General features: G+C 37.2%; 1 long non-coding RNA gene across 2 annotated transcripts in view; it reads right to left on the reverse strand.

Annotated features, from left to right (window-relative positions):
* LOC306998802 overlaps positions 1-25,582 on the reverse strand; it is a 33,839-nt gene extending 8,257 nt beyond the window's left edge. For both annotated transcript variants that reach the window (XR_013797662.1, XR_013797663.1), the window contains exons 1-2: positions 25,458-25,582; positions 10,617-10,716 (exon numbers count right to left, since the gene is read on the reverse strand). This is a non-coding gene — a long non-coding RNA (uncharacterized lncRNA). The remainder of the gene's footprint in view (positions 1-10,616; positions 10,717-25,457) is intronic.
* Between the last annotated feature and the right edge of the window lie 589 nt (positions 25,583-26,171).

The raw sequence follows: 26,171 nt of genomic DNA on the forward strand, positions 1-26,171 counted from the left end.
ATGCAATCAGATAAACAGGTAGTCCCGCCCAAACTCACACCATTGGTTAAACTGATTTAAATTGTGTTTTATGTCTAGCCCAGTCATTATGTTCAAACAAACATATTGTAAATCCATTTTATACCACTAGGGGCATAGAAATTACATACTTCACCTTAATTCAATAAACACCCACTGCTTTCTCACTTACACACTTTTCATATCTCTTCCAAATCATTTGTCCTTTTTCTAAACTTTCCCTTTCTCTTTTCACTCATCCTCTGAACTTGATTCTTCTCTTCTCAGAAGGTCATCTACCTTCTCTTTCATGCTCTCCTTCTACCGCACAAACTGACTGCATCACTTCTGAACATCTCTTATCTTTCGTCCCCTTTTATCTCATCAGACATTTTTCTGTCAGCTTATTCCGACTGTGTTAGGACTGCGTAGAGCTTGTCTGCGCTTTACTCTCTGAACTACGGTGTGTAAGAGAAAAAGCCAGGTCATTGCCTTACAACCCTCCTGGCTTGAACTCATTCTGAACTTTATTGCCTCTTAATCTGTCACAATCTGCAGTCAGCTCTTCTATTCCTTTTGAGAATTTGCCCTATGGAAGTCTTCTGCAAGAGGGGAAGCCAATAAAACCTAAGTATTTAATTACAACAATCCTAAGCAAACGCTTGAGTGGAAATTGTGGCTTTTTGGATGGCCTGAGTAGTGATCGGCGATAAAATACAAAGCAGATGTCCGCACTTCAAAGCCTGGTCCAATGAAGACATTACTAGTTTTTCATCTTCTTGCCTGTACAACATTCACTGGGAACGAAAATATTAGAGCGGGAGCTTGAACTGGTATTAGAGCTGGCCTGCAGATGCTGAAAACAATTTGTTTCGAATTTGTGTTCCTTCTTTTCGAAGAACTCACAAGCCTCGCAGACATCACTTCACGATCATAAAAAAAAAAAATTCTGTTCAAACAAATCCATTTCACAGGCTGACGCTGTCCTGGAAACAGATGCACTGGATTTCAAAATTTGTGATTCACTTACAGTAAGCTTGCATAGACTGTTCGAAAGTAATCTCGTACGACAAATATGATCTGCAAATGTCTCAAATTGTTGTGATGGCTAAAACACATTGTGTATGGCTGTAGTTCAAAACATCCCCTGCAGTCAATGCGAGATGGGGTGCTTTGAAAGTAAATATTTTACTGTGACCTTCCAATGGATTTTACAAGCTAGTTAAGGTATTTTAGAGGGGCTTGGCTGTTTCAGACACTTAGTTTCTTTACAATTACACAAAGAGTCTCTATGGGAGTACAGAAGGCAGAGCGGGTCGACTAAGTGCAGGCAGTGTAACCTCAGAGTTCACTCTGTAAATGCAAATAACAAAACAGGGGTGCAATAAAAAGCAAGACTCCTCTCCATAAAGAGAGAGAGCAAGACGCAGAGCACGTTATGGCTGAGGTGGAAGGAAATGATCCAATGACACACAAATGTCAGCTCTAATGACCCTCCAGGGCACCCTTCAGCAGTGGCAGCTTGTTTCTCATGCAAACCAGGCCCTGGTATGTCACTCTCTCTCTCGTTTGCATCACTTTCTTTTTCGAATATCCTCCTTGTCACGTTCTGTGTAGATTTTGGGACTGGCTGGCATTGGGGAGGTCAGGTAAATCCTAATAAGAGGCAGTTAGAGTGATGACTGATGTTAGTGATGTTACAGGCTAATCTGTGCCTCTGGCTGCACAACCTGACCACCACCAACCACAACGCAACAAATCAAAGCGGATCTGGTCTCTTATGAGCTTGGCCAAAAGCACGCACTGATTAACAGGATTCTGATTCTCTGTTCAAAAGCATTCCCAAGTGTTTGTTATCAAAGGATGCATGCACACACACACTCACGTTTTTTTGTATACTCAGAGTATGACATCCATAAGTTTAGGTGTTTTTTGTCATATTTTTCATGTTTTAGGCATTGTCAATATTAATATTTTTTTGTCATTTGTAATATTAATATTATCTTTTAATCAGTCAATACATAGTCATATTTTTTTAGCTTTTAATCAGTCAATAGTAATACATTTAAATTGTTTTGCTTTTTAAGTTATAGTTAATAATCATAAATGTATTTATTAATTTTTGCCATAATCATTATAAATAAATGTGGTATTTTTTATTATATGTAGAAAATAGTAAAAAGATAAAACAATTTTTAAAAATATATTTTTAGTCAGTAGTCATAAATTTAGTATATTCAGTTGATATTCATTAATATTTTTAGTATTTTAAGTCAGTGACGTCAAACATATGTATTTATTTTATTTATTTATTTTTTGACAGTCAATATTTATTTATTTGGCATTTTTATTTTTTTTTCTTAATAGTTATGTATTTATTTTTTAGTCGGTCAGTGTTCAGAAATTTTTGATTTTCTGTATTTTAAGACATAATATATAAAAATTCACAATTATATTTTTCGTCATAATATTTGACATTTTAAAACTATTAAGTAAATAGTCATACATTATTTTTTTATATTTATCTTCATACATTCTCTTATATAGTTCTCAATACATTCTCAATAGTATTTAAAATATAACATATTTTAGTTTGGTTGGGACCTCTCACACTCTGTTGCTTCATTTTTGACTGAATAGTATCTCTATGTAACCCACAAGTTGAAAAGTTAAGCTTGAAAGCGTGTCTCCACTGCTAACGTTTACAAATAGACTGAGGGTATGTTTAAATGACAGCGATGTACTAAACACAGAAAAGTTTTCCCTTTGTGTTTTTTGCATGGGCAACAGTGTTGTCAAAACGATCCCCATTCACATGGATCTGTGAAAATGACTAAACGCTGTATTATGCTGCCCAGGCCAAAAGTTGGAAATGTCACTTTGTAAGGAAACACTTACACAATACGCGCCTAGACTGAACACGTAATGCGCATGAGCATGGCCAAACACTTTTCACAAATTTGTGTTTTTACATGGAGACTTATTCAGAAACTTGCACTTGAATACACATATTTTCAAAAGTTTCCATTTTCAGGCTCCCAAAACGCCGTTGTGGCGTAAATGAACGGCCAAAACACAAAAAAAGTTTTCCGTTTTAGTTTAAAACGGTGTTGTAAATGCCCCCTCAACTACCATTCCTGAGACTTTTGGATCAGACAAATAAATGATGTGCACAATGAACATTCTAGAATTGCACATCAAAACTAAATCCCATTTAAGTCAGACAGATATCTCCATAAAACAAAAGGCCTTTTGAGAAAAACCAGAGCCTGTATGATACAGGCTGTATCTACTACAAGCATTTTTCCCCCCTCTACAATCATTGACAGGATGCAAGTAGAGACAATTTCTCAGGACTGGTCATCTTCCAGGAGAAGTTCGGTGCTTCTTTACTGCCAGCAGAGATTGGTGATTATGACTAGCTTACTCATGCATTCTCTCTCTTGTCAAAACATTGATAAATGGGTCAAAAGTGTAGCATGGAATCGCCAGAGAAACGCTTTAGACTTCAAAGGCAGAAAGTTGGCGGGACATTCTCTCCGTCATGTCCTGATCGGCCTCAGGATATGACTCTTTCCAGAGCCGCTCTGCTCGATGAGGAATTGTACTTCAAAGTGACATTGCTGTTTATGGTTAAAGTCTTCATGTTGTTAGTGTTGGAGAAGCTACTTTGATACCGTACATTTAAATGAAATTGTAAAGCTACTCTTTTAAAAACATAGTTGGGTATAATATAATATAATATAATATAATATAATATAATATAATATAATATAATATAATACCAATAAAACTCCATAACAAATATATATGAGTACATATTTATTTGAATATAATATTAGTTATGCAATATAAATAAATATAATTGTATTTTGTAGCAAGATACTAAAAAATATAATAAAAAAATACTAAAAATGTATTTTTTCATTCATTGTTAATCAAGTATATGAAGTTAATATAGTTCACAACACTGCTAGCTTTTTTGACAACCTATTATTAAAGGGGTGAGTCAATGTGAGTGTGTGCATGTGGGTGTGTGTGATGATAACATGGTGTAGATTTAAGTTATATTTTTCAGCCTAAGGGATTTTTAGGCTTCGAGTTCAACCCTTGCCTTAGGCACAACACAAATAAATATAAATCCAAAGAGACACAAATACTCACATAAAATACAGTAAGATTTTCACAAACACAACATATATAGGCTACCTGCCAAAGGATATAACATAAATAACGCAGACCAAAGTTCTCTAGGGGCTTAACTTCAGCACACATATGGTACATCCACACAGGCATATAAAAAACAAACAAGCACATACTACTGTATGGTTTATATACATACACAGGTTTCAACAAACATATTCACATCCCCGGGCACAAATGCAAAGAGTACTTCTGCACATATACACATAAATTTAACCTAATGCACAAGCTCATTTGATGATCACAGTTGTGTTAGGTCCATGACCCTCGAGTCTAATTATTTGAGCTTCTCCCTTTAGATCACGGCAGTGTCACTGTGTGTGGGCATGGACCGTAGTTGTTATGAGTGCGTGCTGGCCGGTGTCCATAAGTATAGTGTGTGGGTGCTCGTAAATATGTATCTCTTAAATAAAAATCTAACCATAAACATGTTTGCGAAGCTTTGTCTTTGCCTGCTCCGATAGGAAAAGATGAACGAGATGGCTTTTCTTATCTAGCCATCTGACCAACAGCGCTGTTGTTTTCCTACAGGTCGTGCTCCGCAAAAGACCTCTGACAGGAAGCGATTAGACCGTTGTTTGTGCAATGTTTGTACTTCCTGTTTTCGTCTGAGCGGGGTGAGCGCTCTTTACAATGCCCCAATGAACTGATGCACAAAGCCAAACCAGGCACAGACATGTTAGGAAGCCGACATAAATCACATTAGCTTTGAAACTGAGACGATAGCATCATCTAAACACGAGCTTTGTCTGTTTTGGTTGTCTTGTCACTGCAATGGACTTCCAGACAATGTAGATGGTGATAAGGTTGATTGCTCCAAACTTTGATGCTTTATGAGATATTATTCCATAAATGATAAATGATATTTAAACAGTGAACTGGAACACTGCATGCTTGGTGAAAATAATTGGAATTTGATAACAGCACCCTTCAAAGCGCACAGCTGTAAAAACTGAATACAACCAGCTTCAGTTACCTCAACAAATGCCTTTGCTCACCATATACAAACAGCAAGCACTGAAAGACAATCAGTTGTTTGAGAACAACTGTTTACTAGCATATGGTAAGAAGATGGATGGCCAGCAATGGCTGTTTGCTTATGTTGAAATATCTTGGAAATTAACTAAATATTAACTTTTCAGGATCAGTTCAGGCATCGTGTTTCTTGAAAATCTGGATGGTAAACCAGCCGGCTAAACACCCCTACTGAAAAATAATTTATATATATATATATATATAAATAAATAAATATATATATATATATATATATATATATATTTATTTATATATATATATATATATATATAAATAAATAAATAAATATATATATATATATATATATAAATAAATATATATATATATATATTTATTTATATATATATATATATATATATATATTTATTTATTTATATATATATATATATATATATATAGTATACATATTATGCTGATATTCAGCTGATGAACATTTTAAACATTTTACACTTTTTGAACAAATCGGTTGAGCGAACGATTCACTGATAAAAACGACTTGAAGCTGCACTTCGCAGATGGATTGGTGTATGACATCAAAGTTCAACTTTTTAAAAGAGAGCTTTTTAAAAGCATACGGAGCCGACTACTCTCTAATCGTTCTAGCGATACTTTTTATGTCGATTGGTCTGTGCAGCGCCGCTTCAGGCCGAATACACCTATCACTTGTTTATTTCCTGAATAATTGGTGTTTTTGAACGAAACGCTTGGATGAGTGATTCAACGATTCACTTATAAAGAGCGCTACTTGCTGCCACCTACTGTAGCCAGCAGAAACAGTCACTAATAATCCACACCACTGATGCCCTGTCCAGCAGTCTGTCTGGAACACTGAAATATGTATTTATTTGCCATTTTACTGAATATGTAATAGAAATAGAAATGTGGAGTTGGAGTTGTGGAAGGACGTCAGAAGGATTATCACAGGAACGAGACCTGTGATTGACAGGATTATGAACATGCTCCTCCCAAACTTCATTTAGAATTCAATTTGGCGTGGATCAGTTTCTCTTTCTCTTCCTATCCTCTTTTCTCACTGTCTTTCTCGAACATTTACAAAAGAACCTCCGTATCCCCCTCCTCGCTGCGCTTTCAGCATTGCCCTCAGACATGGCAGCATTTCATCAGCAAAGCAGAGGGGAAGAGCTGAAGGGTGTCTCCCTGTCTGAGAATACTGATGTGATCACCGATCATGATCACTGCAGTCAGGCTCAGCCTGAGGTCTGCAATCAGCAACCAGACTCCTGAACCCCAGCATTCTCACTGACCACTTTCTGAATCAGATTAATGTGAGTTTTTGAGTACTTCTGAGAGATTGTGTCTTGTCAATACATTGATTGCAGCAAAAATCTAGCATGATACACAATAATAGGTATTCATAGAGCTATAAGCTAAATGTTTCTTTCTGGCAGGGTTAACTACTCACTGACTCACAGACTCACTGCTTTTAAGTGGTTCATTGAAACGAACTGTTGAGAATAAACAATTTGTGGTGGCGGAAATGAGTCAGGCAAGCAACTCTGATCTTTTCAGCAAACATATGATTTTGCTTTCAGATGACTTCTGTGGGGGGGCTGAAAAAACCTTATCAGGCCATTTTACAGAGCGTTGTCATTCAGCAGCTGACGGAAACTGTCCAGCTGGGGTCAAGAGCACCAAAGCACAAGTTATGTCTGTCAGAGAGTACTTACTGAGAAACTCATTAGGGCCATATGTGACACCATTTCCTGGACAACAAATAAATCTTGCAGACAGAATTTTTGAATCTGAGAAGATGTTGGAGTTTTTAGTAATTGCAAAGAATATTATGTGAATAGGGAAATACATTAAAAGCATAGTTAATTTACTCGCCATTCTAATCCAGACCTGTATGGATTTCTTGTTTTCTGCACAACACAGAAGAATATAAATGTCTATCTTATTTGTTTGTTAGTTTGTTTTATTTTCTTAATGAAAGTTCAGTGTTGTTTTGGACCCCATTGACTTTCATTATATGGACTAAAGCCAACATAGACCCATTGTAAAAATGTGTCTCTACCTACATTCTTGCAAAAATATACATACAATTCCCTGCAGTTTCCAGTGTAAATGACCACTAGTTGGAACTAAACACCAACAACTGTTTTCCTCTTATCACACAAATTATGATAACAGGGCAGATAATCAATTAATGAAGACTTTTTTGTGGCTCTTTGCACAATGTTATGACCTCAAAACAGTTTTATCACAGTGCATGACTTTTTAAACTAATATATTTTGGCATTTACATCACATAATCAGCTTCATATGTACTGTATGCTTTTTCTGATGTATTAAATTTGCTCAGTTGCTCACCTGGTACAGCATTGCACTTTTAATGTGGAACGCTCGGATAAGATTAAACATTTGATTTGACTATAGTTTAATGTAGGCGGCACGTTATTTTAAAACGCGATAGAGCATTAACTTTTTAGCGCCACTCACAGGATATTTAATTTCAACCAACATGATTAAGCATTGCCAGATCGACATTTCTATTTCAGAAAAAAACCTGAACATGCTTTTAGCGCTAATCATTGGATATTTCACTTGTAGCAATGTAATATCATTTGTCAGCAATGCGGCCATAGGCACGGTTTTCCAATCGGCTTGGATTGCAAAAACACTGAGATATATTTCAAAATAGCTTCTTTTGTCTCATGAGGGTGAGTAAATGATGACCAAATTTATATTTGTGGGTCAACTATCCCTTAAATTCCCTTGGTCCATCATAGTACATCATCTCCTCCACTTTGTAACGTTTCATCATCTTGAGAGAATGTTCTTACATTGCATTTAAAGCAAGCAAGCAAGCAAGCAAGCATCAGAATTAATAATCATCTCAGTGTTTCTTTATTTCATTTCGTTAAGTTTCACTGCACCAAGCAGCAAAGTATCTTGCCAAGTGTTCTGAGGGTCAAGTCTGATTGATCCACTTGTGGAGTAACCTAATCACTCCTGCTACAAGTGACCCTATGCCAAGCAGTTTAACAAAACTAACAAACCTCAAAAGTCTAAACTCTCCAAATGTTTTACTTTGAGTGTGAAAGTCTGTTCAAATTCCTTAAAGCACAAAATAAAAGAGTTTGAACAAGTCCAGCATTTGACCTTGTGTGCCAGATCAACGTCGTGACATGTGACCTGAACCCGAAGTGCTCTGAAAATGGACTGTTTGACTCTACAGAGAAGTCATAAGAGGTCTCTAACAGATTCTGAGCACTTCAGCTCCAGGTCACCCAGAACCAGGAGACCTTACAAAACACACAAACACACTGGCGCTGCAAGAATGGAATGTTCCAAACACATAGTTCAGGAGGGATGAGCTGCTTCACAGACAGAGATGATACGGATGATGGCAGAACTGAATAACATTGGTGGGTGAACTGGAGGTTTCACCCATACTGACCCATTTCAATGTTCCAAGGCAGTCTCTGTGGATTTCCATCCACATAATGGTCTCATACTGCTGCCATCACAAAATCCACATCAGAAGTTTAATTTTCTGCACTGTAAAAATATTTTAATGCAATGCAGTTTTAATCTGCAATTTTTCTTCACATGTTCTGTGCTAATAATGGTTAGTATGTTCAGAATTCTGTGGAATGGATTTAAATGAGGCAAAATACTGTTCACATTTCTTTTTTTTTAAGTTTGACTGACTTTTGACTCTCATTCAAAAGGTTGGTAATGTCAGGCTCATTAGAAAAACGTACCTGTGGCAACATTTTTGAAAAATACGTTGCGTTATGCACATTTCGAGGCCGTTTTAAAGTGAAAGGTCCCTTGAAGGGCACTTTGGGAAGGGGAAACCATTTGTAGGGGTGTTCCAAACGAGAGTGAACAACTGGATCCCTTCACGAAGGGCCCTTCCACAAGTCTGTTAGCGAAGGGAACTACGTTGCTGTTTGTACGCATCACCGCAGTTCTGAATTGAAATCACGGTTTAAAATAATGTACACCTACACTAAACACGATAGTGTTAACAAAAGCAAATACGACATAAAAATGCAATCGTAACCAGGGTATTTTAGCTTGTTTTTGAACTCCTGTCTTTGAGCTCTTTTAACGTGACTCTTTCACGGGATTCAAACCCGAGCTCTCCGCATCACAAGTACAATTCTGTACCAGCTGAGCTACCGAGCAAGCTTAGTACGTCAGTAAAACCAAACTTATGGAGCTGGTTAAGTGATGCAAACTCCAAAATATATTCACTTACAAATCATGCACTATAGTAAAAAGTGGTCATAGCATCATTTTGCAAGGAGCCGTGAAAACAAGTCTTTATAACCCATAATCTGCCCCTGTATCCATAATTGTGTGCGAAAATGATTAAAAGTGTTTGCTGTTTTACTGCCTCTAGTGTTCATTTCTGTTAGAAACTGCCGTTCTGTCAGGAACACTATCGTCAAATACGATTGACAATTAGCATACAGGATTGGCGGTAATGTTCTGTTCTGGGCAAGAACTCCCTGAGTATCCATGCAGCCTAGCATGGATAAGAGCAGCAATTTGTTTCAGGCTTCTTTGATAAATAGAAAGTTCAAAAGAACAGAATTTGTTTGAAACAGAAATCTTTTTTTTTTTTTACATCATACCGATTGTAACAATGCAAAAAAACAACAAATGAAATATGGAACTGAGATTCATGATTATCCAGACTCGTAAAAAAACACAACGAAAAAATTCTTGCTCAGACCTTTAAAAACCAAAGTTGTATTGACCCAAAACCAATTTCATTTTTGCTGTCCGACTGAGCAATTCCTAATTGCTACTTGAATCATTTTAAAATTAGTCAAAATATAAATAAGCAAACATAACACATCTGTCTTTCTTGCTGAATGACAGCTGTTGAATTCATGGAGGTCTGCAGAACTTTCTGTGGATTCCAGATTCCATGCAGGCTTAGTCACAGCCAGTGGCCCTTATAGACCAAAAGGCTCATTCTGGTTGACTACCTACTGTATGTGTATACGTCTGCAGGCTTTGAATGCTGAAAAAACATAATCTGGGGTTCCACACCAACAAATTTCAATTGGATTGTGGTGAGGATATCAGCTGAGGTGCTGGCACCCAAGTCAGCCTTGAGTTTGTGTGTCTGTATGCGTGTGTCTGCGAACATCACCATCCTGCCTCCACCATGCTGAAATGACTCTATGACTCTGAAAAATAAACGGAGACAGGGGTGGGATGACATGAACTGTCAGTGCACCTCCAGGCCCCTCCCCTCTGCCCCGCCCGGGCCGTGTGAAAGAGCTTCATCTCAACAGTGGCCCCATTGTCTGGGGGCCCTGGAATTCACCCACTCTTCTGTACATTCGAATGTGACCTGCATCTCAACACTTCACCCACAGCATCGAATTCCTTACCTGCTTTTACCGTTAGACGAGAACATCTTGAAAAAATCCACTCCCGTTTTTCAGATGAATAGAAGAGTAGATTTCTGTAGGAAAGGTCATTCAGTCTAATCTGTTAGGGCAGAGAAAGACTGTCAGGGCTGTGGTAAATTAAAGGATTAGTTCACCCAAAAATAATTTACTCGCCCTCATGTCATTCCAAACCTATGACTTGTTTTGTCAGTGGAACTTAAAAGGAAAAATGTTATTTGATAATATACCGGTCGTTTTTTTCACAATGCGATTAAATGACTTTAAAATAGGACACAGAAATACCATGAAAATTACATTAAAGTGGAATATGTGACTTGTTTGCTTTATTAAAATAAATTTAAAATATAATATGCCAACAAATTATATAAAATAATAATAATATCTGACTTTGCACATCATTTTCAAGGGCTTCTACAACTAATGAGTAGGTTTAAATTTTGTAATTATATTTTAGGTATTCATTGTATATATATCAAGATTTGGATTGATTTATACAGTATATGCAATACTTGTTGCATATGGCAAATACACCCCCCCTAATGTTGACTGTTAACTGCTGAGATAATCGAGTCAGTGAGTTGAACTCGAAAATCAAATCTGATATTTGAACAAATCATTCAGTTTTGTGAACCAAATCAAATGATTCAATGAAAAGATCCAATTTGAAAATGAACTGGGTATTGCTGTCATGAACGTGCCAAGGAGATGACAACTTTAATTTCACACATAGCTATCCTACGGCTTCAGAAGAAATACAGACAAGTCAAACAAAACTTTTATGATACTTCTATGGTGCTTTTCTTGTGTCATTTTGGAGCTTCAAAGTGGCGGCCATCATTCACGTTCATTATATCAAAAAGTTTCACCAGGATATATTATTCTGAATGAAAGTCATACTGGTTTGGAACAACATTCTTTCATTTTCGGGTGAACATTTCTATAATCAACAATATTTCAACTGATAAAGATATGTGACCGTTTCCATTTCCCATCACAAGATTCATTCTGTTATTGCTTTACTGACATCATGATGTGAGGCAGTGTGTACAAGAGAGTGTATGTGTGTGTGTGCAGGAGGACGGCTTTTGATCAATCACTTCTCAGCAGGCATTAGCTGTTATTGGTGTCAGAGCAGCAAGGTTAATGTCAGTGGCAAAGGCCTCGCTCTCAAAACCAGACTCTCGACAAGCTGATCAATACGATCTTTGTCACCTTGGAGCCTCTCTCTCTCGTCTTGTTTTCCTCATATCCATTTCTTCTTCAACTCTCTCTTTTACTTTTCCATCAACACACTTTCCTCTCTTAGATTTAAATGTCACAACAACAAAAAAAGAACAAATGAGATCTCTTTAATATCCAGTTGTTGTTGTTTTCACGACAGCAATGCAGTTAAATGAAAAGCAAATTGAGGCATTTGCTTGAACTCCTCAGATCTTTCTCCTGAGAGTTTCAGATCTCAGAAGTCAAAAGTAAAAGATTTCAGCATGAGCTTGAATATTTATATTACATTTTTGCAAAACCAAAGTATCTGGACTAAGCAATGCATATTCGTTTACATATATAGACTATGTAAGACAAAGCTGAAACTTAATTTTCCTTTGGGGTTTTTCACATCGTCACAGAATGTTCTTTGTTTCCTAGTTTTCTCTCAGTGATTTCTAACAGATTGACGGCATTGTCTTTGCCAAACCCAGCCCTTTTCCTAGTCCAAAGTTAGAACATGGGTAACACTTTACAATACGGGTGCACTAATATGCATTAATTCATGTTTAACTAATGCACAGATAATCATGTGTTAATGTATTACTCATGAAGAACTAAACCATTAATTAATGATTACTGCAATCGTAACTAATAAAGATTCTAAATGATTAATAGATTAAGTAATATATTAATTGTTATTAATTAAATGTGTCATAATGTATTAATTCCTTAATAACATTTTATTAACTAATAGTGTAAATTAATGCATTAATTTCCACAATGGGTTAAAGTCATGTACTTCAAATTGTCTGCTTTAATTAATCATTAGCTAATGATTTGTAAATGTATCATTATGTTATGACATTACTTGTTGAGGCACATGACTATTAACTAATTGTTAAGAGATATGTAATTTTGGTTTTGACATCCACACTAAGCCATGGTTTTCAATTTCCAACCATCTACAACCAATATTTCACTGAGTCCGATGAACTGCCGCATCCAGTACCTTGTTGTTCATGCACAGGAATAGGCCTATGTCAGGTTAAGCTTGAGGTCGTAGTACACTGAGAACATGCGGCTGACAAATGCTACTTCATAACACTGTGTCAAGACTGGACAAAGACAATAGAACGTCCATTAGTCAGTCATACTATAGTATGACTGACTAATGGTGTATACACTACGCAGACAGTAAACTGATGCCACACTCCATTTCTGACGTACTCCGAGCTCTTGCACTACTTCTGTTACGATGGACAACTGGACTTGCAATGGTCTGTCATGTCCAGTGTAGACAGCTGGTCTCGTCCAGTTTAAACACAGTGTAACAGCGTTCAGGAGTTCAGATTCTGGTGTGCTGATATTTGTGTGCAGCCCAACTTACCCATCCTTCAAACACATTCTTTGACATTACATTCACTGCATGTGCAAACTGTCAAAACCCATAAATGGCATATTACTTAACAGTTAGTTAATAGTCATGTGCCTCAACAAGTAAAGTCATAACATAATGATACATTTGCAAATCATTAGTTAATGATTCATTAAAGAAGACAACTGGAAGTTGAAGTACATTGCTGTGACCAATTGTAGTAATTAACTCATTCATTTACACTTTTTTAGTTAATAAAATATGTTATTAAGAAATTAATACATTATGATGCATTTAATTAATAACAATTCATGTATTACTATTAAACATATATAATTTTTATTAGTTGCTGATGCAGTAATCATTAATTAATGGTTTAGTTCTCAATGAGTCATGAATTAACACATGATTATCTTGTTGTAAAGTGTTACTGAACAGTGTTTTCTAACCGTTTTCCATATACTAGATATACTAGATTTATACTAGATATTATGTATCATTATCATTTATATTAATCCAAACATACTGACAAATCTCACACACTGATAAATTCAATAGGTTTAATAGTTTTATAATCAAAGCCAAATCAAAATCTGGTTGGTAATCTCTGCTTTATTGCATCCTAAACTAAACAGATGCAGACAATTTGGTTTGTGTGTCTCAGCTTTCAAAATTTGAGTCAAAATTTGATGTCTGTATTCTTTCGGTATCCTGCCATACAATCAAGACAATCACACAAATGCTTACAGACTCTAATGTTTCTTTAACATATGCAAGAGTTACAGCACAAATCGATGTACTTTTTAAAATAATATCCCTCTGTTACTAAAAAAAATATCATAAAAAATCAATGTATATAATCTGACAAAGATTTATCACTGCTTCCTCAGTCAGTGCACATCCAAGCTGAATGGGTAACAAATTGCATACTGTAAAATAATTATGTAGTATGAACGAAGATTATTTCTGACCGTCTTCGAAGATGACCTAAAAATATCTCATTACCATGAATGTACAGTGTGTTAATGTGTTCTCTGGGTAGTTCTGTGATTCCTTGCGAATTGAAATCACTCAAGACGGAGCGGTTCAGAGCTTCAGAAACAAGGCTTACGGGAACCTTTTCCAGTTTGTAAGAACATCTGTTCCAGTTACAGGAGGCAGGAAAAAATGAGCACTTGTCTCAGCATCATAGACAGGTTATGTAAGAAAATGGTGCAAAAAAAGAAAGAGACAGAAAGAGAGGCAGTCGAAACCCCTCAGCAACAACAGACTACTGATTGCCTTACACCTCCACATCAAAGTCCAGCAGATGGAGAAATAGAGAGATATGAAGAGAGCAGAAGGAAGAGATTATTGGCCCTCATTACACCTGGTTATTAACATCTGTCCTGAGATGATCCGATCACAGCGGTCAAGTGGTCATTTGAGGTCAAGAATGTCTATAATAACTGTCTGCATTCCTATTCACGTTGTTGACCGCCCCAAGATATGAGAATTAAAATCTGCAATCATTGGCACAGGGAAAACTATTAAATTAATGCATGCTTTTAAGAGCCCTCCAAAAAGGAAACATCTATAATAAAAATGAAATATTAACAATAACTGTTACTTGCAACTGTTTATATTATGTCAGGATACTTGGTTTATTTTAAATGGTTGTCAATGGAGAAAGATTTTTTGAGGTAATATTGTTTGTTGTCCCCCCCCCCCCCCCCCTTTTTTTTCTGACAGGACAGTGCAAGGGTAGACCGGAAACACTGGGGGAAGTGAGAGGGGAACAGGGTCGGGAAAGGACCTCGAGCCAAGACTCACCCGAAGTGCTGCTCCACTGCATGTTGGAGCCCACAAGGCGATGACTATGACAGAAATATGTTTTTTTTTTGCTGCTGGTTGGTGTAGTGACAACATCCAGCAAAGGCACTAACTGGGTCATACTAACCAGCCAAAGGCATCACTGATAACACCAGGTATTACTTTACATAATATACTTTTTTTTTTTGCTACATAAGATCAAATGAGAGACAAAATATATTTTTTTTGTGGGAAAGGAGAAAAAAATATGCATACATGAAAATAATAAAAATCGCTCAAATACATGAATTTAGCTAATGTCATTTCCGAAACTTTGCAGTGTGTATGTGGCAGTCCCTTAAAAAAAGCTGTCTCTCATATTTCATCGCTGATGAATCTCTGATTTGCATAATGTCTACACTTTGTTATAATGAGAGGAATTGTAAGTGTGCAGAAATTAACACTGGGAAAAAATCTGGCTTTGAGCGGTGAGTGGATCCAACGTAAACACCTCTGATTGGCCAATGCATTCAAGAAATCAATTGACATATCTATGATTAGCTACCTTGTTTAATGCTGCGAAAAGCACATTGTAAAGAGAAACATTTGAAGCTCTCCTGATCGTCTGCCAAATCTCCAATATGCTATTATTATGGAGAAAACGGATCTATAGACCAGAAGTTATGGGAAGCTTTTCCTTGGTAAAGAAGCAGGCAGTGGTTTGAGTGAGAAAATTCCATGGTGTAGTCTTAGTAAGTGGCCAAAGGAAAGCCTTTAGACTTACAAACACTCCGTCTGTGATTCCTTCCGTTCGTTTATTGTTCTGTTTATTGATTATTTTATTTATAAATGGATTTTGTTTTCGTGAAACTGTTGGCTGGCAATAAATCACATTAAACTAATCTTAATTGTAAAATGATTGTGTTTGTAAATGTAATTTGAGAGTAGGCGTTGAGGTCCGCCCTATTTTTCCAAGATCCCCTCACTTTAAAATGTCTGGCCTCGCCACTGGCATGACAGGAAATAAAAGAAAAATATTAAACAGGAATGCTAGGAAAAGGAGCAAGAGAGACTGTGCCGATACAAGAAGAGCCCTGAAGTGCAGTGAAATTCAGAAATTGAGATGTAGAGTCAGAGAACTGCCCCAAAACTGTGTTTTGCCCAGGGGCAAAAAAACCAAATGAATTATTTCCCCAGGAAACTTCAACACGGTGTCTGTACACAGCCTAAGCCTGTCCTGACAGATGTCTGCACAAGGCTCTATCTCTCTTTCTGCCTCTCTCTCTCTCTCTCTCTCTCTCTCTCTCTCTCTCTCTCTCTCTCTCTCTCTCTCTCTCTCTCTCTCTCTCTCTCTCTCTCTCTCTCTCTCTCTCTCTCTCTCTCTCTCTCTCTCTCTCTCTCTCTCTCCTCAGAGGCCTAGCTGACTTGGGAGCGTATGTCTTCATTAAGACAGCTGTCAGGTCTAGCAAGTGGAAGGGTAGAAAAAAGAAAGAGGGAGAACTTCAAAGGCCTGTGCGCTGTGTCCCAGAGGATCGTGCACTGAGCTGGGGCTGGGTGAGCACAGTCTGTCTCCGACTAAAAATCTCACTTTACCCACATGCTACTGTTTGTTCTGCTCGATTCTGTCTAGTCTGACACAAACGTCTTCAACAAGCTCATCTCAGGAAATAATAAGCCCAGGAGATCAAACGCATCGATCTCTGGCAGCTAATCACTAAAGCTCATGTTTTAGAGCTGTAACAAATAATTAGACATGAAGAGAAACTGACAGTTCTTTGTACAGCTTGCCTCATTCCTTCACAGCATCAGCCATCTTGAACGTAAGTGAGATGCTTAATAATTCTTTAAATGATGTGGAACCATGTTCAGTGGTAATGTTGTCAATGAAATTACTGATTAAGGGCACATTTACGCACAATTGACAACGATCAAAACGATCCCCATTCACACAGAACCGCAGATTTTTTTTTTTAAACGCTGTATTATTCATGCCAAGCCAGAAGTTGGCAACGTCACTTTGTAAAGAAACACTATAAGTCTACAGACTGAATACATAATACATAATACGCATGCGCATGACGTCACCATTTACACAAATTTGAGTGTTTTCAGTTTACACTGAGATAATAAAAGGGATTGTTTAAAAAAAAAAACTTGCACATTAAAACTCGTTTTCAAAGTGTGTGTTTTCAGGCCCCCAAAACGCGTTTTGTGTAAATGAATGGGCAAAATGCATAAAAAGTTTAACTTTTTTTGTTGTTTTGTAAACGGCCCACCACATTTTTTTTTATATCAATAGTAACAAATCATTTTAATTACGGTAAGTAATTGATTTTATTTAAAACATACAGTTAATAAAAATATGAGGAAAAAAAATATCACCTCAAGATTTTACCAATGATTACAAAAAATAAATTTAGAAAAATATGATTGTTTTAAATATATCCATTCAAAGTCAATAATGTCGGTGATTTTTATGAATATGCTCGTTCCATAATGAACTAAAACACATCTAAAACACTGAAAAATAAACAAAAAAATAAATATAAATTAAATTAAATGAAAAAAATGCCATGCAATAGTGTCATTTCTATAAGCTCAGGTTTTCACACGCAGCAGTGTTCACGTCTTGTTTTTGTTAAATGTTGGTGTAAATGCATATAAAATTTAATAATATAAAGAAATGTTTTTGTTTAATTTCCATCACATAAAATTGGATGCCATTTTACAAAAAAATTGGCTGAACTTAAAATGACAAAATACTGAAACCATATTTTTGTCAAAAGACAAAAATTACTATGAAAACAAACATAAAAAAAAAAAAAACTATTTTGTAGAAATTCAAACTGACCATGTGTAAGGCACATAACATTGACCAAAACAACATCATGCAGATGCATCTGTCTTTTCCAGAAATGTTTTGGAAAGTGAACTGGACCTGGTGTTGAAAGGTGGAAAACAAAGGACCCGGAGACATCTTTGGCCTCTTGGCAATGTCAGCAAACACTCCAGTGAGCAGCCGACATCAAACACACACATCCTGGGGTTCGGACAGGTAATCTGTCTTCCCTGGACCTTCAAAGGGTCCGGTCAGGAAGCCCTGCCGTCCTGCCGGCTGGAGAGGCACGTTGGAGGCTGGGTACACAAACTGAAAGGCAAAGAGATGGATGTGTGGATTTTCGCAGAGGCCCGCAGTGCTGGAACTGGTCCGAATGAGAGAAACTGGGGGTTTCAATTAGTATCAGATGACATTGGCTGGTGGTGACAGGTAGGGTTAACCAGACTGGGTATTAGGACTGAAAGAGGGAACAGGGAGCACTCATCAAGGTCGAAAAAGTCTGTGTGCATCACTGTGCTCCATAGAGGTGTGACATTTCTGGATGTCTAAAGATCTGGGGTCTCATTTATAAAACTGTGCGTAGGATCCTTACTAAAAGTGTACGTGCACCCGAAAGCCAAAAATGGTGTACGCCAAAAAATATTCAGACTTATAAAACCGTATACGCCAGATCCTGTGCAAAATTCCCTTTATAAAACCCAGTCAGTTGAAGATTGTGCGTACATGCGTCTCCACCCCATCTCCTCTTCGAAAGAATCATATTTGGAGCTTACAACACCTAGGTTTACTATGCATATCCTCATCTGCATCTCATTTACATATGCAAATTCATCCAAGTGATCCCATGTTTAACGGTACAAGACATTAGGAAATACGAGATATGGATGCGCAGTCACATTCAATTGCTAAAAATTATTTAGTAGTTTATCCTTGCCTTGTTTTTGAATAAATTTCAGAGAAAGTTTTTCGCAATCTTTTCCATTGGCCAAATAGTATTTTTGAATTGCTTTATATTTTTAATGGAAACAGATATGCCTTTTTGTGCATTATTGATCGTTCTTTGAGCAAAAATATTTTCTCAGACCATGAGTTCTGCTATTATCATGCGCCAAGCAATTCTCGCTGTAGTTAAAAACATTAAAACGCAGATCGCCACAGGAAAGTGTTCAAAAGTATCACGATTCACATTCACTACAAGTATTTCTGATATTTTTGATTAAGACTCATAATGAGGATTTAGACTGCTTTCATGAGGATTGGCATGTTTTCCTTCATGCCATCAGTCCCTCAGCTTACCATCGCTGTCGCCAAGCTGCTTTGTCTCCAACATGAGCGTACGCATGGCTCAGAGTTTAGATACAGGTGCGCACATTCTTCCCTCAAGTTTGTTTTTAATAGATCACAACCTTTGCGTGGGAAGTGGCCACGTTTATAAATGAGACCCCCGGACAGTCAGGAGCAAGAGCCACCAATATAGGCTATGTATTATAAGCGAACTCATCAAAACTTGTTCCTGTTTCCAGTGCAGGAATAAAAGCATGAGTTATAATAAGGTAAATAAATATATATTATAACGATGGCTAAGACCAAAAACGAACTAACTAACCTCTCTCTCTAGCAGCAGCAGCAGCAGCATGTTTCCTTAAATTTTATGTTCAGAGCATTTAGCAGAAGCAAGTCATACTTGATCTGCAGCAGCGTAGCTAGTCCTTGGTGTAATGAGTCGGATGCTAAAAGAGAATCTTTTGTCCAAGTAGAGTGTCATGCACAGGGATGGGATGCATTTTGCATAATAGCATACAGTTTGGAGAGAATCTACTCTCTGCTGTTATCTCTGTGGACTCAGACTGAAGCTTACTTCCTTTAGTCAGCTTTGTCCACTCCTGTACAGAGCCACTTTGGCCATCTTGTAGTCATCCGCACACTATCTGCAGCCAACAAATGCCACATCCACATACAGTTATCATAACAGGGAAAGCACAGTCAATGGCACTCAATTCATGCTAATTCAACTGTTTAGAAGCACCACAATGTTCACAGGCATCAAAGACAAGCGTGTGCGTTCTAAGAAGCATGAAATCAATTGCACACTACCTTTTAGCACTCTTGCACTGCCGTGGGAAAACAGAACATGCGGAGATCTACGCTATTATGCTATTTACTTTTACAATTTGCTTTCAACAGACTGGTGCATGATTTCCATGAGAGATTTTTACAGCTTCACTATCAGTCATAAATGAGTTTCAAACTGAAATGCACCCAAAACCACTTCAATATTGTGGTTTAGACTATGGTTCACGTATAATTTTCACAATTGGTGTGAGGGCAATCTAGCTTATTTTGCTAAATAAACACCATTTATAACATATTGTTTGCCTTTTATAATACATCTATTATAACTGATGATATTCCCATAATGTTCGATTAGCATTTGAAGGCACTTTATCACATTATAATTTCTATCAACATCAACAACAAAAAATCTATAATGAAAATAAACGATTCTTTCACTATATAGTTTCACTCGCTATTATCTCTATTAAAACCATGAAACGTTGTACTACCTCCAAAGCATGAATCACTTCTGTTGTTGTTCTCATTTGTAAGTCACTTTGGATAAAAGCATCTGGTAAATGAATACATGTAAATGTATATTTAACCAAGTCTATAAACAGCTTTAATACTACAGGAGCATGAAGTCTCTTTCATCGAATCCTTTTTCCTTGCTGTCGGGCAAAATGGTCTGATGAACGTTTCAACGTTCTGATGATTAGTAACTAATTTTATTTGGGTAAGCTCGGCTTTTGGGCCCTGTGGAGTTCAAATCAACGACCTTGCTGTGTTGATCAATGTACTTGTTCATTCTTCCAATAAAACAATTGGATTTTTCAACCACAACATTTTATTTTTTAGTCCGAGAAATATATATATATATCAGAATCACTCATATTTGATCAGCACTAAAATCAGTGAAGTAATTCTCTATAAGCATCAGCATCAGGCTTTAATGAAAAACAACTCACTAAGATCCAGCACTTTGCTTTCTTTTATTTGGTTGCATCTTTTCGTTTAGCCCTGAGGCTTCTTTTCAAACTTGGAAGACGTTTCAACTCAGATTTCAACGTACTATTTCACCCCCCATTTATTTCTGCAACCAACTCAATGCACCAAAGTACCATCGCACAAATCGCCCTGAAGATAAGATCATTCTGTTATTGCACTGCCTTATTGAATCTTTCATTAGCAGTATTAAAGGGATAGTTCACCCAAAAATGAAAAATGTCATAATTTATTCACCCTCATGACATCCCAAACCTCAAGTCATTTCTTCTTGCATAACACAAAAGCAAATGTTTAGTGAGTTTTTTTTTCATACAGTGAAAAGTACTTTTAAAATAACTGTTTCTGTTCAGCAGTCGAAAGAAAGTCATAGAGGTTTGTAATAGCATGAGAGTGAGTAAATGTTGACAATTCTCATTTTTGGGTGAACTATCACTTTAAGATTGTTGCTGTGTTTGTGCACACACACATCACCCTTTGTTTTCCCTTTCCTCTCCAAACACTGAGCTCAGATTGATAGTGAACTGTCTGTGAACAGCTTTCCACCTCCCAGCCCAGTCCAGCCGACCTGCGGTGTGATCCGTTTGACTTGACTTGCCCACTTCCCCTCTGAACAGGCAAAGAATCTCTCACACAACCCTGCTTTTTTCCCCCAGATCAGCTCACAAAATCTCAGAGTTACTTCAGAACTACAGCTCCTCCTAAATCTGTGAACGCAGTGGTGTGGGCGGCCGGGGCACTGGGCTGGTTGGTGTGGGATGTGGCTAAGTGTGGTGGATGCTGGCAGGCTTTGCCGTGTCGGGGAGGAGAACACGAGGGCCTGTGGTTTGGATAGCTGTTGATGAAATCAGAGAACCTCTGGCATCCAGTGCGCTCTCTCCCTCTCATTCCGCGTCCAATTTTCTTTCTATCTCTCGGTCTCTTTGGTATACTTTTCTAGTCTGTGTTTCATAACCTGGTCTATCTCTCTCGCAGGGTCACAGACGGCCAACGTGATTCCGCTGCTCTGCCCACTGCATCAAAAAACCTGGACAAGAATATTGTTTTTGTCTCAGTAGTTCTCGTTTTCTTGTGTGTGTATGTGTGCGCTGTCTTCATTAGTTGTGCAAGACTGAGGTACGTGCTGAAAAGCGAGAATTAAATCCCTCTTTGTGTGTTTTGCAATGAAGTTTTGAGAGCTTTAGAGTGAGATTGCTTTGTGTATATTCAAAGGCATCATGGGTAAGAGGCTATAGCCATGCCTAAACACTAACCCTCCTCATTAGACGGTGGCCTCTCGGGAGTAAAGAGAATGAGCTCGCCGAAAGAGTAGGTAATGTAATCTTCTCTGGCCAATAACCTCTCTAATAGACAATTGAAGTCTATTTTCTCATTTCCCTCTTTCTTCTCTATCTCACTAGCCTGGCACTTTTTTTCACCCCTCATTGTCACTTACAAAAACAAAATAACCTAATAAAATAAAATAAATGCACTTTCTTTCTTCCTCCCTTTCTTGCTCACTCCCACATACACAAAAACTGTTTGTCCAACAATACAGCAGAAATCGAATCCACTAACCATATTTGGGCACATATTTGGTGTCTGTCAATATCAGCGTGAGCCGCAACAGGATGTTATGAACACGTTTGTGGCCACTGAATGAAAAATTACACTCAAATATATTATTCTCTTGGGCAAACATGAACCTCTGAACCAAGTATTGATCTGATCTATTATTCTTCTTGTGGCAGTGCTTGACAGAATGATAGCAATTGATCAGAGTTTAGCAGAGGGGCAGAGAACTGTTAGGAAAAGGTTAATGACTAATGACACGTCTTTTCCCATGCCAGTTCCAATGCTGGGGGTAATATGTCTATATATGTATATATATATATATATATATATATATATATATATATAATATGCACCTCCAAACAACCATTACATATTCAGCCCATACGCGTACTGTTTCTTTAAAAAGTGACATCGCCAACTACTGGACTGGCATGCATAATACAGTGTTTTTAGTCCTTTTCTCTGATCCTTGAGAATTGGGATCATTTTGACAACGTTGACGTCTGTACATGATAAAAGCCAAGGCAAAACATTTTAATTTTTAGGACATTGTTGTTGTGTAAACATACACCAAGGCTGTTATGTAGCATCTTTGCCACTTTTGATTGAGCGTCTATGCCCAATTTGCAGTGTAATGTTGGTTCTAGAGACATGGCTTACCCACACACTTTACAATGCAAAAAGTTATGCAAAAGTGCATTGTTTTACATAAAAACCAAATATCATTAGTAACTTCTTTGAGGAATAATGCAATAATTTTAAAAGCAACATTCCCCAGCACTCCAGTAATCTGTTTTATATTATACTGTACTTAATTTCCTTTCTCTATAAATAATCTTATTACATCCAGGGCATTTGATTTGTTTGTTTTATGCGGGCACACAACGATTCTGTATGATATCATATAGGAACAATTTGTAGTCACTAAAACAATAGTAAATTGTCAGCTTGATCTCATTAAGCAGTCAGGAGACTTCAGCTGTAAACACGAGGACTCTTAAAGGCCGTGTTTACCCAGGCTCAAAGTCTTGCTGTACTCTTCTCCAGTCGCGCTTTTTAGTTCAGGTGTTTTATGAGCCACCAAAGAAAATTTCATTATGAAGTGATAAAAGGCCTCTCACATTGTCTGTGTGATTTCTGAAAAGTAAATGGTTCACTGACTGACAACAAATGAAGACTTCACGCACAGGGACAAAGTATTGTGTGAGAGAACAGAAAGCTATTCAATGAACGTGAGCAGCATGTCTAAACTGAAACACATGGCTTAAAACACACCGCTCTGCTCTATTTACATATCAAGTTCAAAGTTCAAGTGGAAAACTCTTCATTCCCGGATATTTGGTCTAGCTAGCGCAACTGGGATTATTTCACTCTGCAATAAAGGCCTCTCTGCTGTTTGATATTAAACCATGAACATCTAGCGTGAGCATGTTTGTGTTTGAGCTGAGTCTTGGCTTCGTATCGATGTTGAAGTTTGTTTAATTTTGCCTTGCATGTATATGTTTGCGTTCCTCTGTTGTGTCTTACGTGTGTGGATCCAAATAAGTCTTTTCCTGTGAAAACACTGAGCTAAAAGCTGACAGCATGACACTCGCCGAGGTGTGAGGAAACATTTTTTTGGCGAAGTGGCTGTGTTCAACATGTCTGTTATGACAAAGCGCAGATTTATAGAGAGGCTCAAATTAAAAGAGCGATCTGTTTAACCCTGCACATAGACGAACGAGGTGGCGAAAACGAGGAAGCATGACACGTCCTCGCAGTCATGCACTCTTTTAATGCTAAGCTGTGTTTATGAGCTGTCCCCGTCCAGACTGATTTATATTAAACACATACATACATAGACTAATACACACCTCTCAATAAGTCTGACAGAGAAAGAGCATAGCTTTAAGGGGGGAGGTTAGATAGTGTTCTTTACTGTCTTGTCTGTTTTTATATCTCTTTCTTTGTCTCCTGTATAACTATCTCAGAGACAGATGCAGTGACCACAGAGAATATGAGAGCTCAGGTGCTGTGGCTAAGAATTATGATTAGTTGAGAGAGTGACAATATATCCATCTGTTGTATTGAATTGTATGCAACTCAATGCAAAAATAATAAAATCACAAATGCTGCAGGCAAAGGAATGCTTAAATTACTTATTCTGGTCATTTTGCCCAAAGAAAATAATTACTGTGATGGTACCGTGTTACATGATTACCATCATTAATCCAAGGCACTTGAAAGAATATCATGCTTATGGTGTCCAAAAAAAACATGCTAATACAAAATATACTTTTTTGTTAGTGTGAAATTCAGGCCTATTGTAATGGGACAAATGTCTATTTATTTGTTCGGGTAAGATTATAGAAGAAAATTGCTTTTGGAAACAGACTCGTCGAAGTAAAAAAAGAAAAGAAAAAGAGACTACTTTTTGTGTTGGGGAAAACTGACAAAAAAATAAATATAAAAAAATGAATGTCTGATTAATGCTGCCACATCACCAGATGGCTCCAAACGGTCTCTCATTTGTGAAAGATCTCATGAGATTTTATTTTGGCTGAATTTATTGAAATGATAATGTCTATCTTGTGGCATTAGCAAGCAGGCCATTCTCAGGAAACGATGCAATTTGTGCCTGAAAATCAGTTTAGTTTTGTTTGTTTTTATTATTTGATTTGCAAAGGTTATTGCTGGACTCTATAGGAAATATTGAAGACGATCACAAAGCAGCAAAAACACAGTTGTCTAAGACAGTTTTTGAGTGCTTAATATGTTTGTGTTCATGCAGAGTTGTTTTTTTACTAGAGTGTCAAAAGCATTCTAACTCACACCCATTTCGCGACTGAAAAACGCATTTTCGGTGAACGGAAATAAGGTGTTTCTGTCACGCGGACGCCACACACGTGTACCTCGCGTATGTTTGTCACCGGTAATGTAAAGAGTAAGATGTACATAATTCTTATTATACAGTGACTACTTGGCAGAGAACAGGGTTCATGTGTGTTTACGAACTTACGAAGACAGTGATATGATGAGCTGTCTGAAGGTTGCGTCAGTTTTCCCCGCGACTGTTGAGTGTTCCTCTCTCTCTCTCTCTCTCTCTCTCTCTCTCTCTCTCTCTCTCTCTCTCTCAACTCAGGTAAAGGCTCGGCTGATGTCGGTAAGATTTAACCCTCATCCTTCCAACGCACTTTGTATAGCCTAACACATCTTTCCCTCGCGGGTCAAAATGACAAGAAAGCCTTAAATTATAGGCTAGCCTACTTAATTTGTTTTTCTTCCCAGAAAGCTTAGGCTATTTAATTTAATTTTGATAGCCTAATATTTTTTAAATTTTTTAATGCAATTTGTTTTTAGATTTCTTGATTTTTTTTTGTTTACCTTTAAATTACTAGATTTGATCAATAAATAATAAATAAATAATTTCAGCACATTCCTCACATTCTTTCGACTTAAATTCAAAATAACTCACAATTTCATCCCTTTCAAATTCAGCTCAAAATATCTTACATTGGGAGTCTTTGCCGACCTCTCGTGGATTTTTTTTTATAAAACATGATATTTCATTAGGAACATCATGTTTACATACATGTTTACAGTAGGTGGCTTAATAGCTCTGTTTGTAGCAAATGAGCTGTTCCGCTGGGTCCTAAAGTCAGAATATTCTGTATGCATTCAGATACACATGTAGATGTTATAAAATGTTTTAGCATAAAAGTTTTAGCATTTT

Source organism: Phoxinus phoxinus (genome assembly GCF_949152265.1).
Source record: "Phoxinus phoxinus genome assembly, chromosome: 5".
Classification (NCBI taxonomy): Eukaryota; Metazoa; Chordata; class Actinopteri; order Cypriniformes; family Leuciscidae; genus Phoxinus; species Phoxinus phoxinus.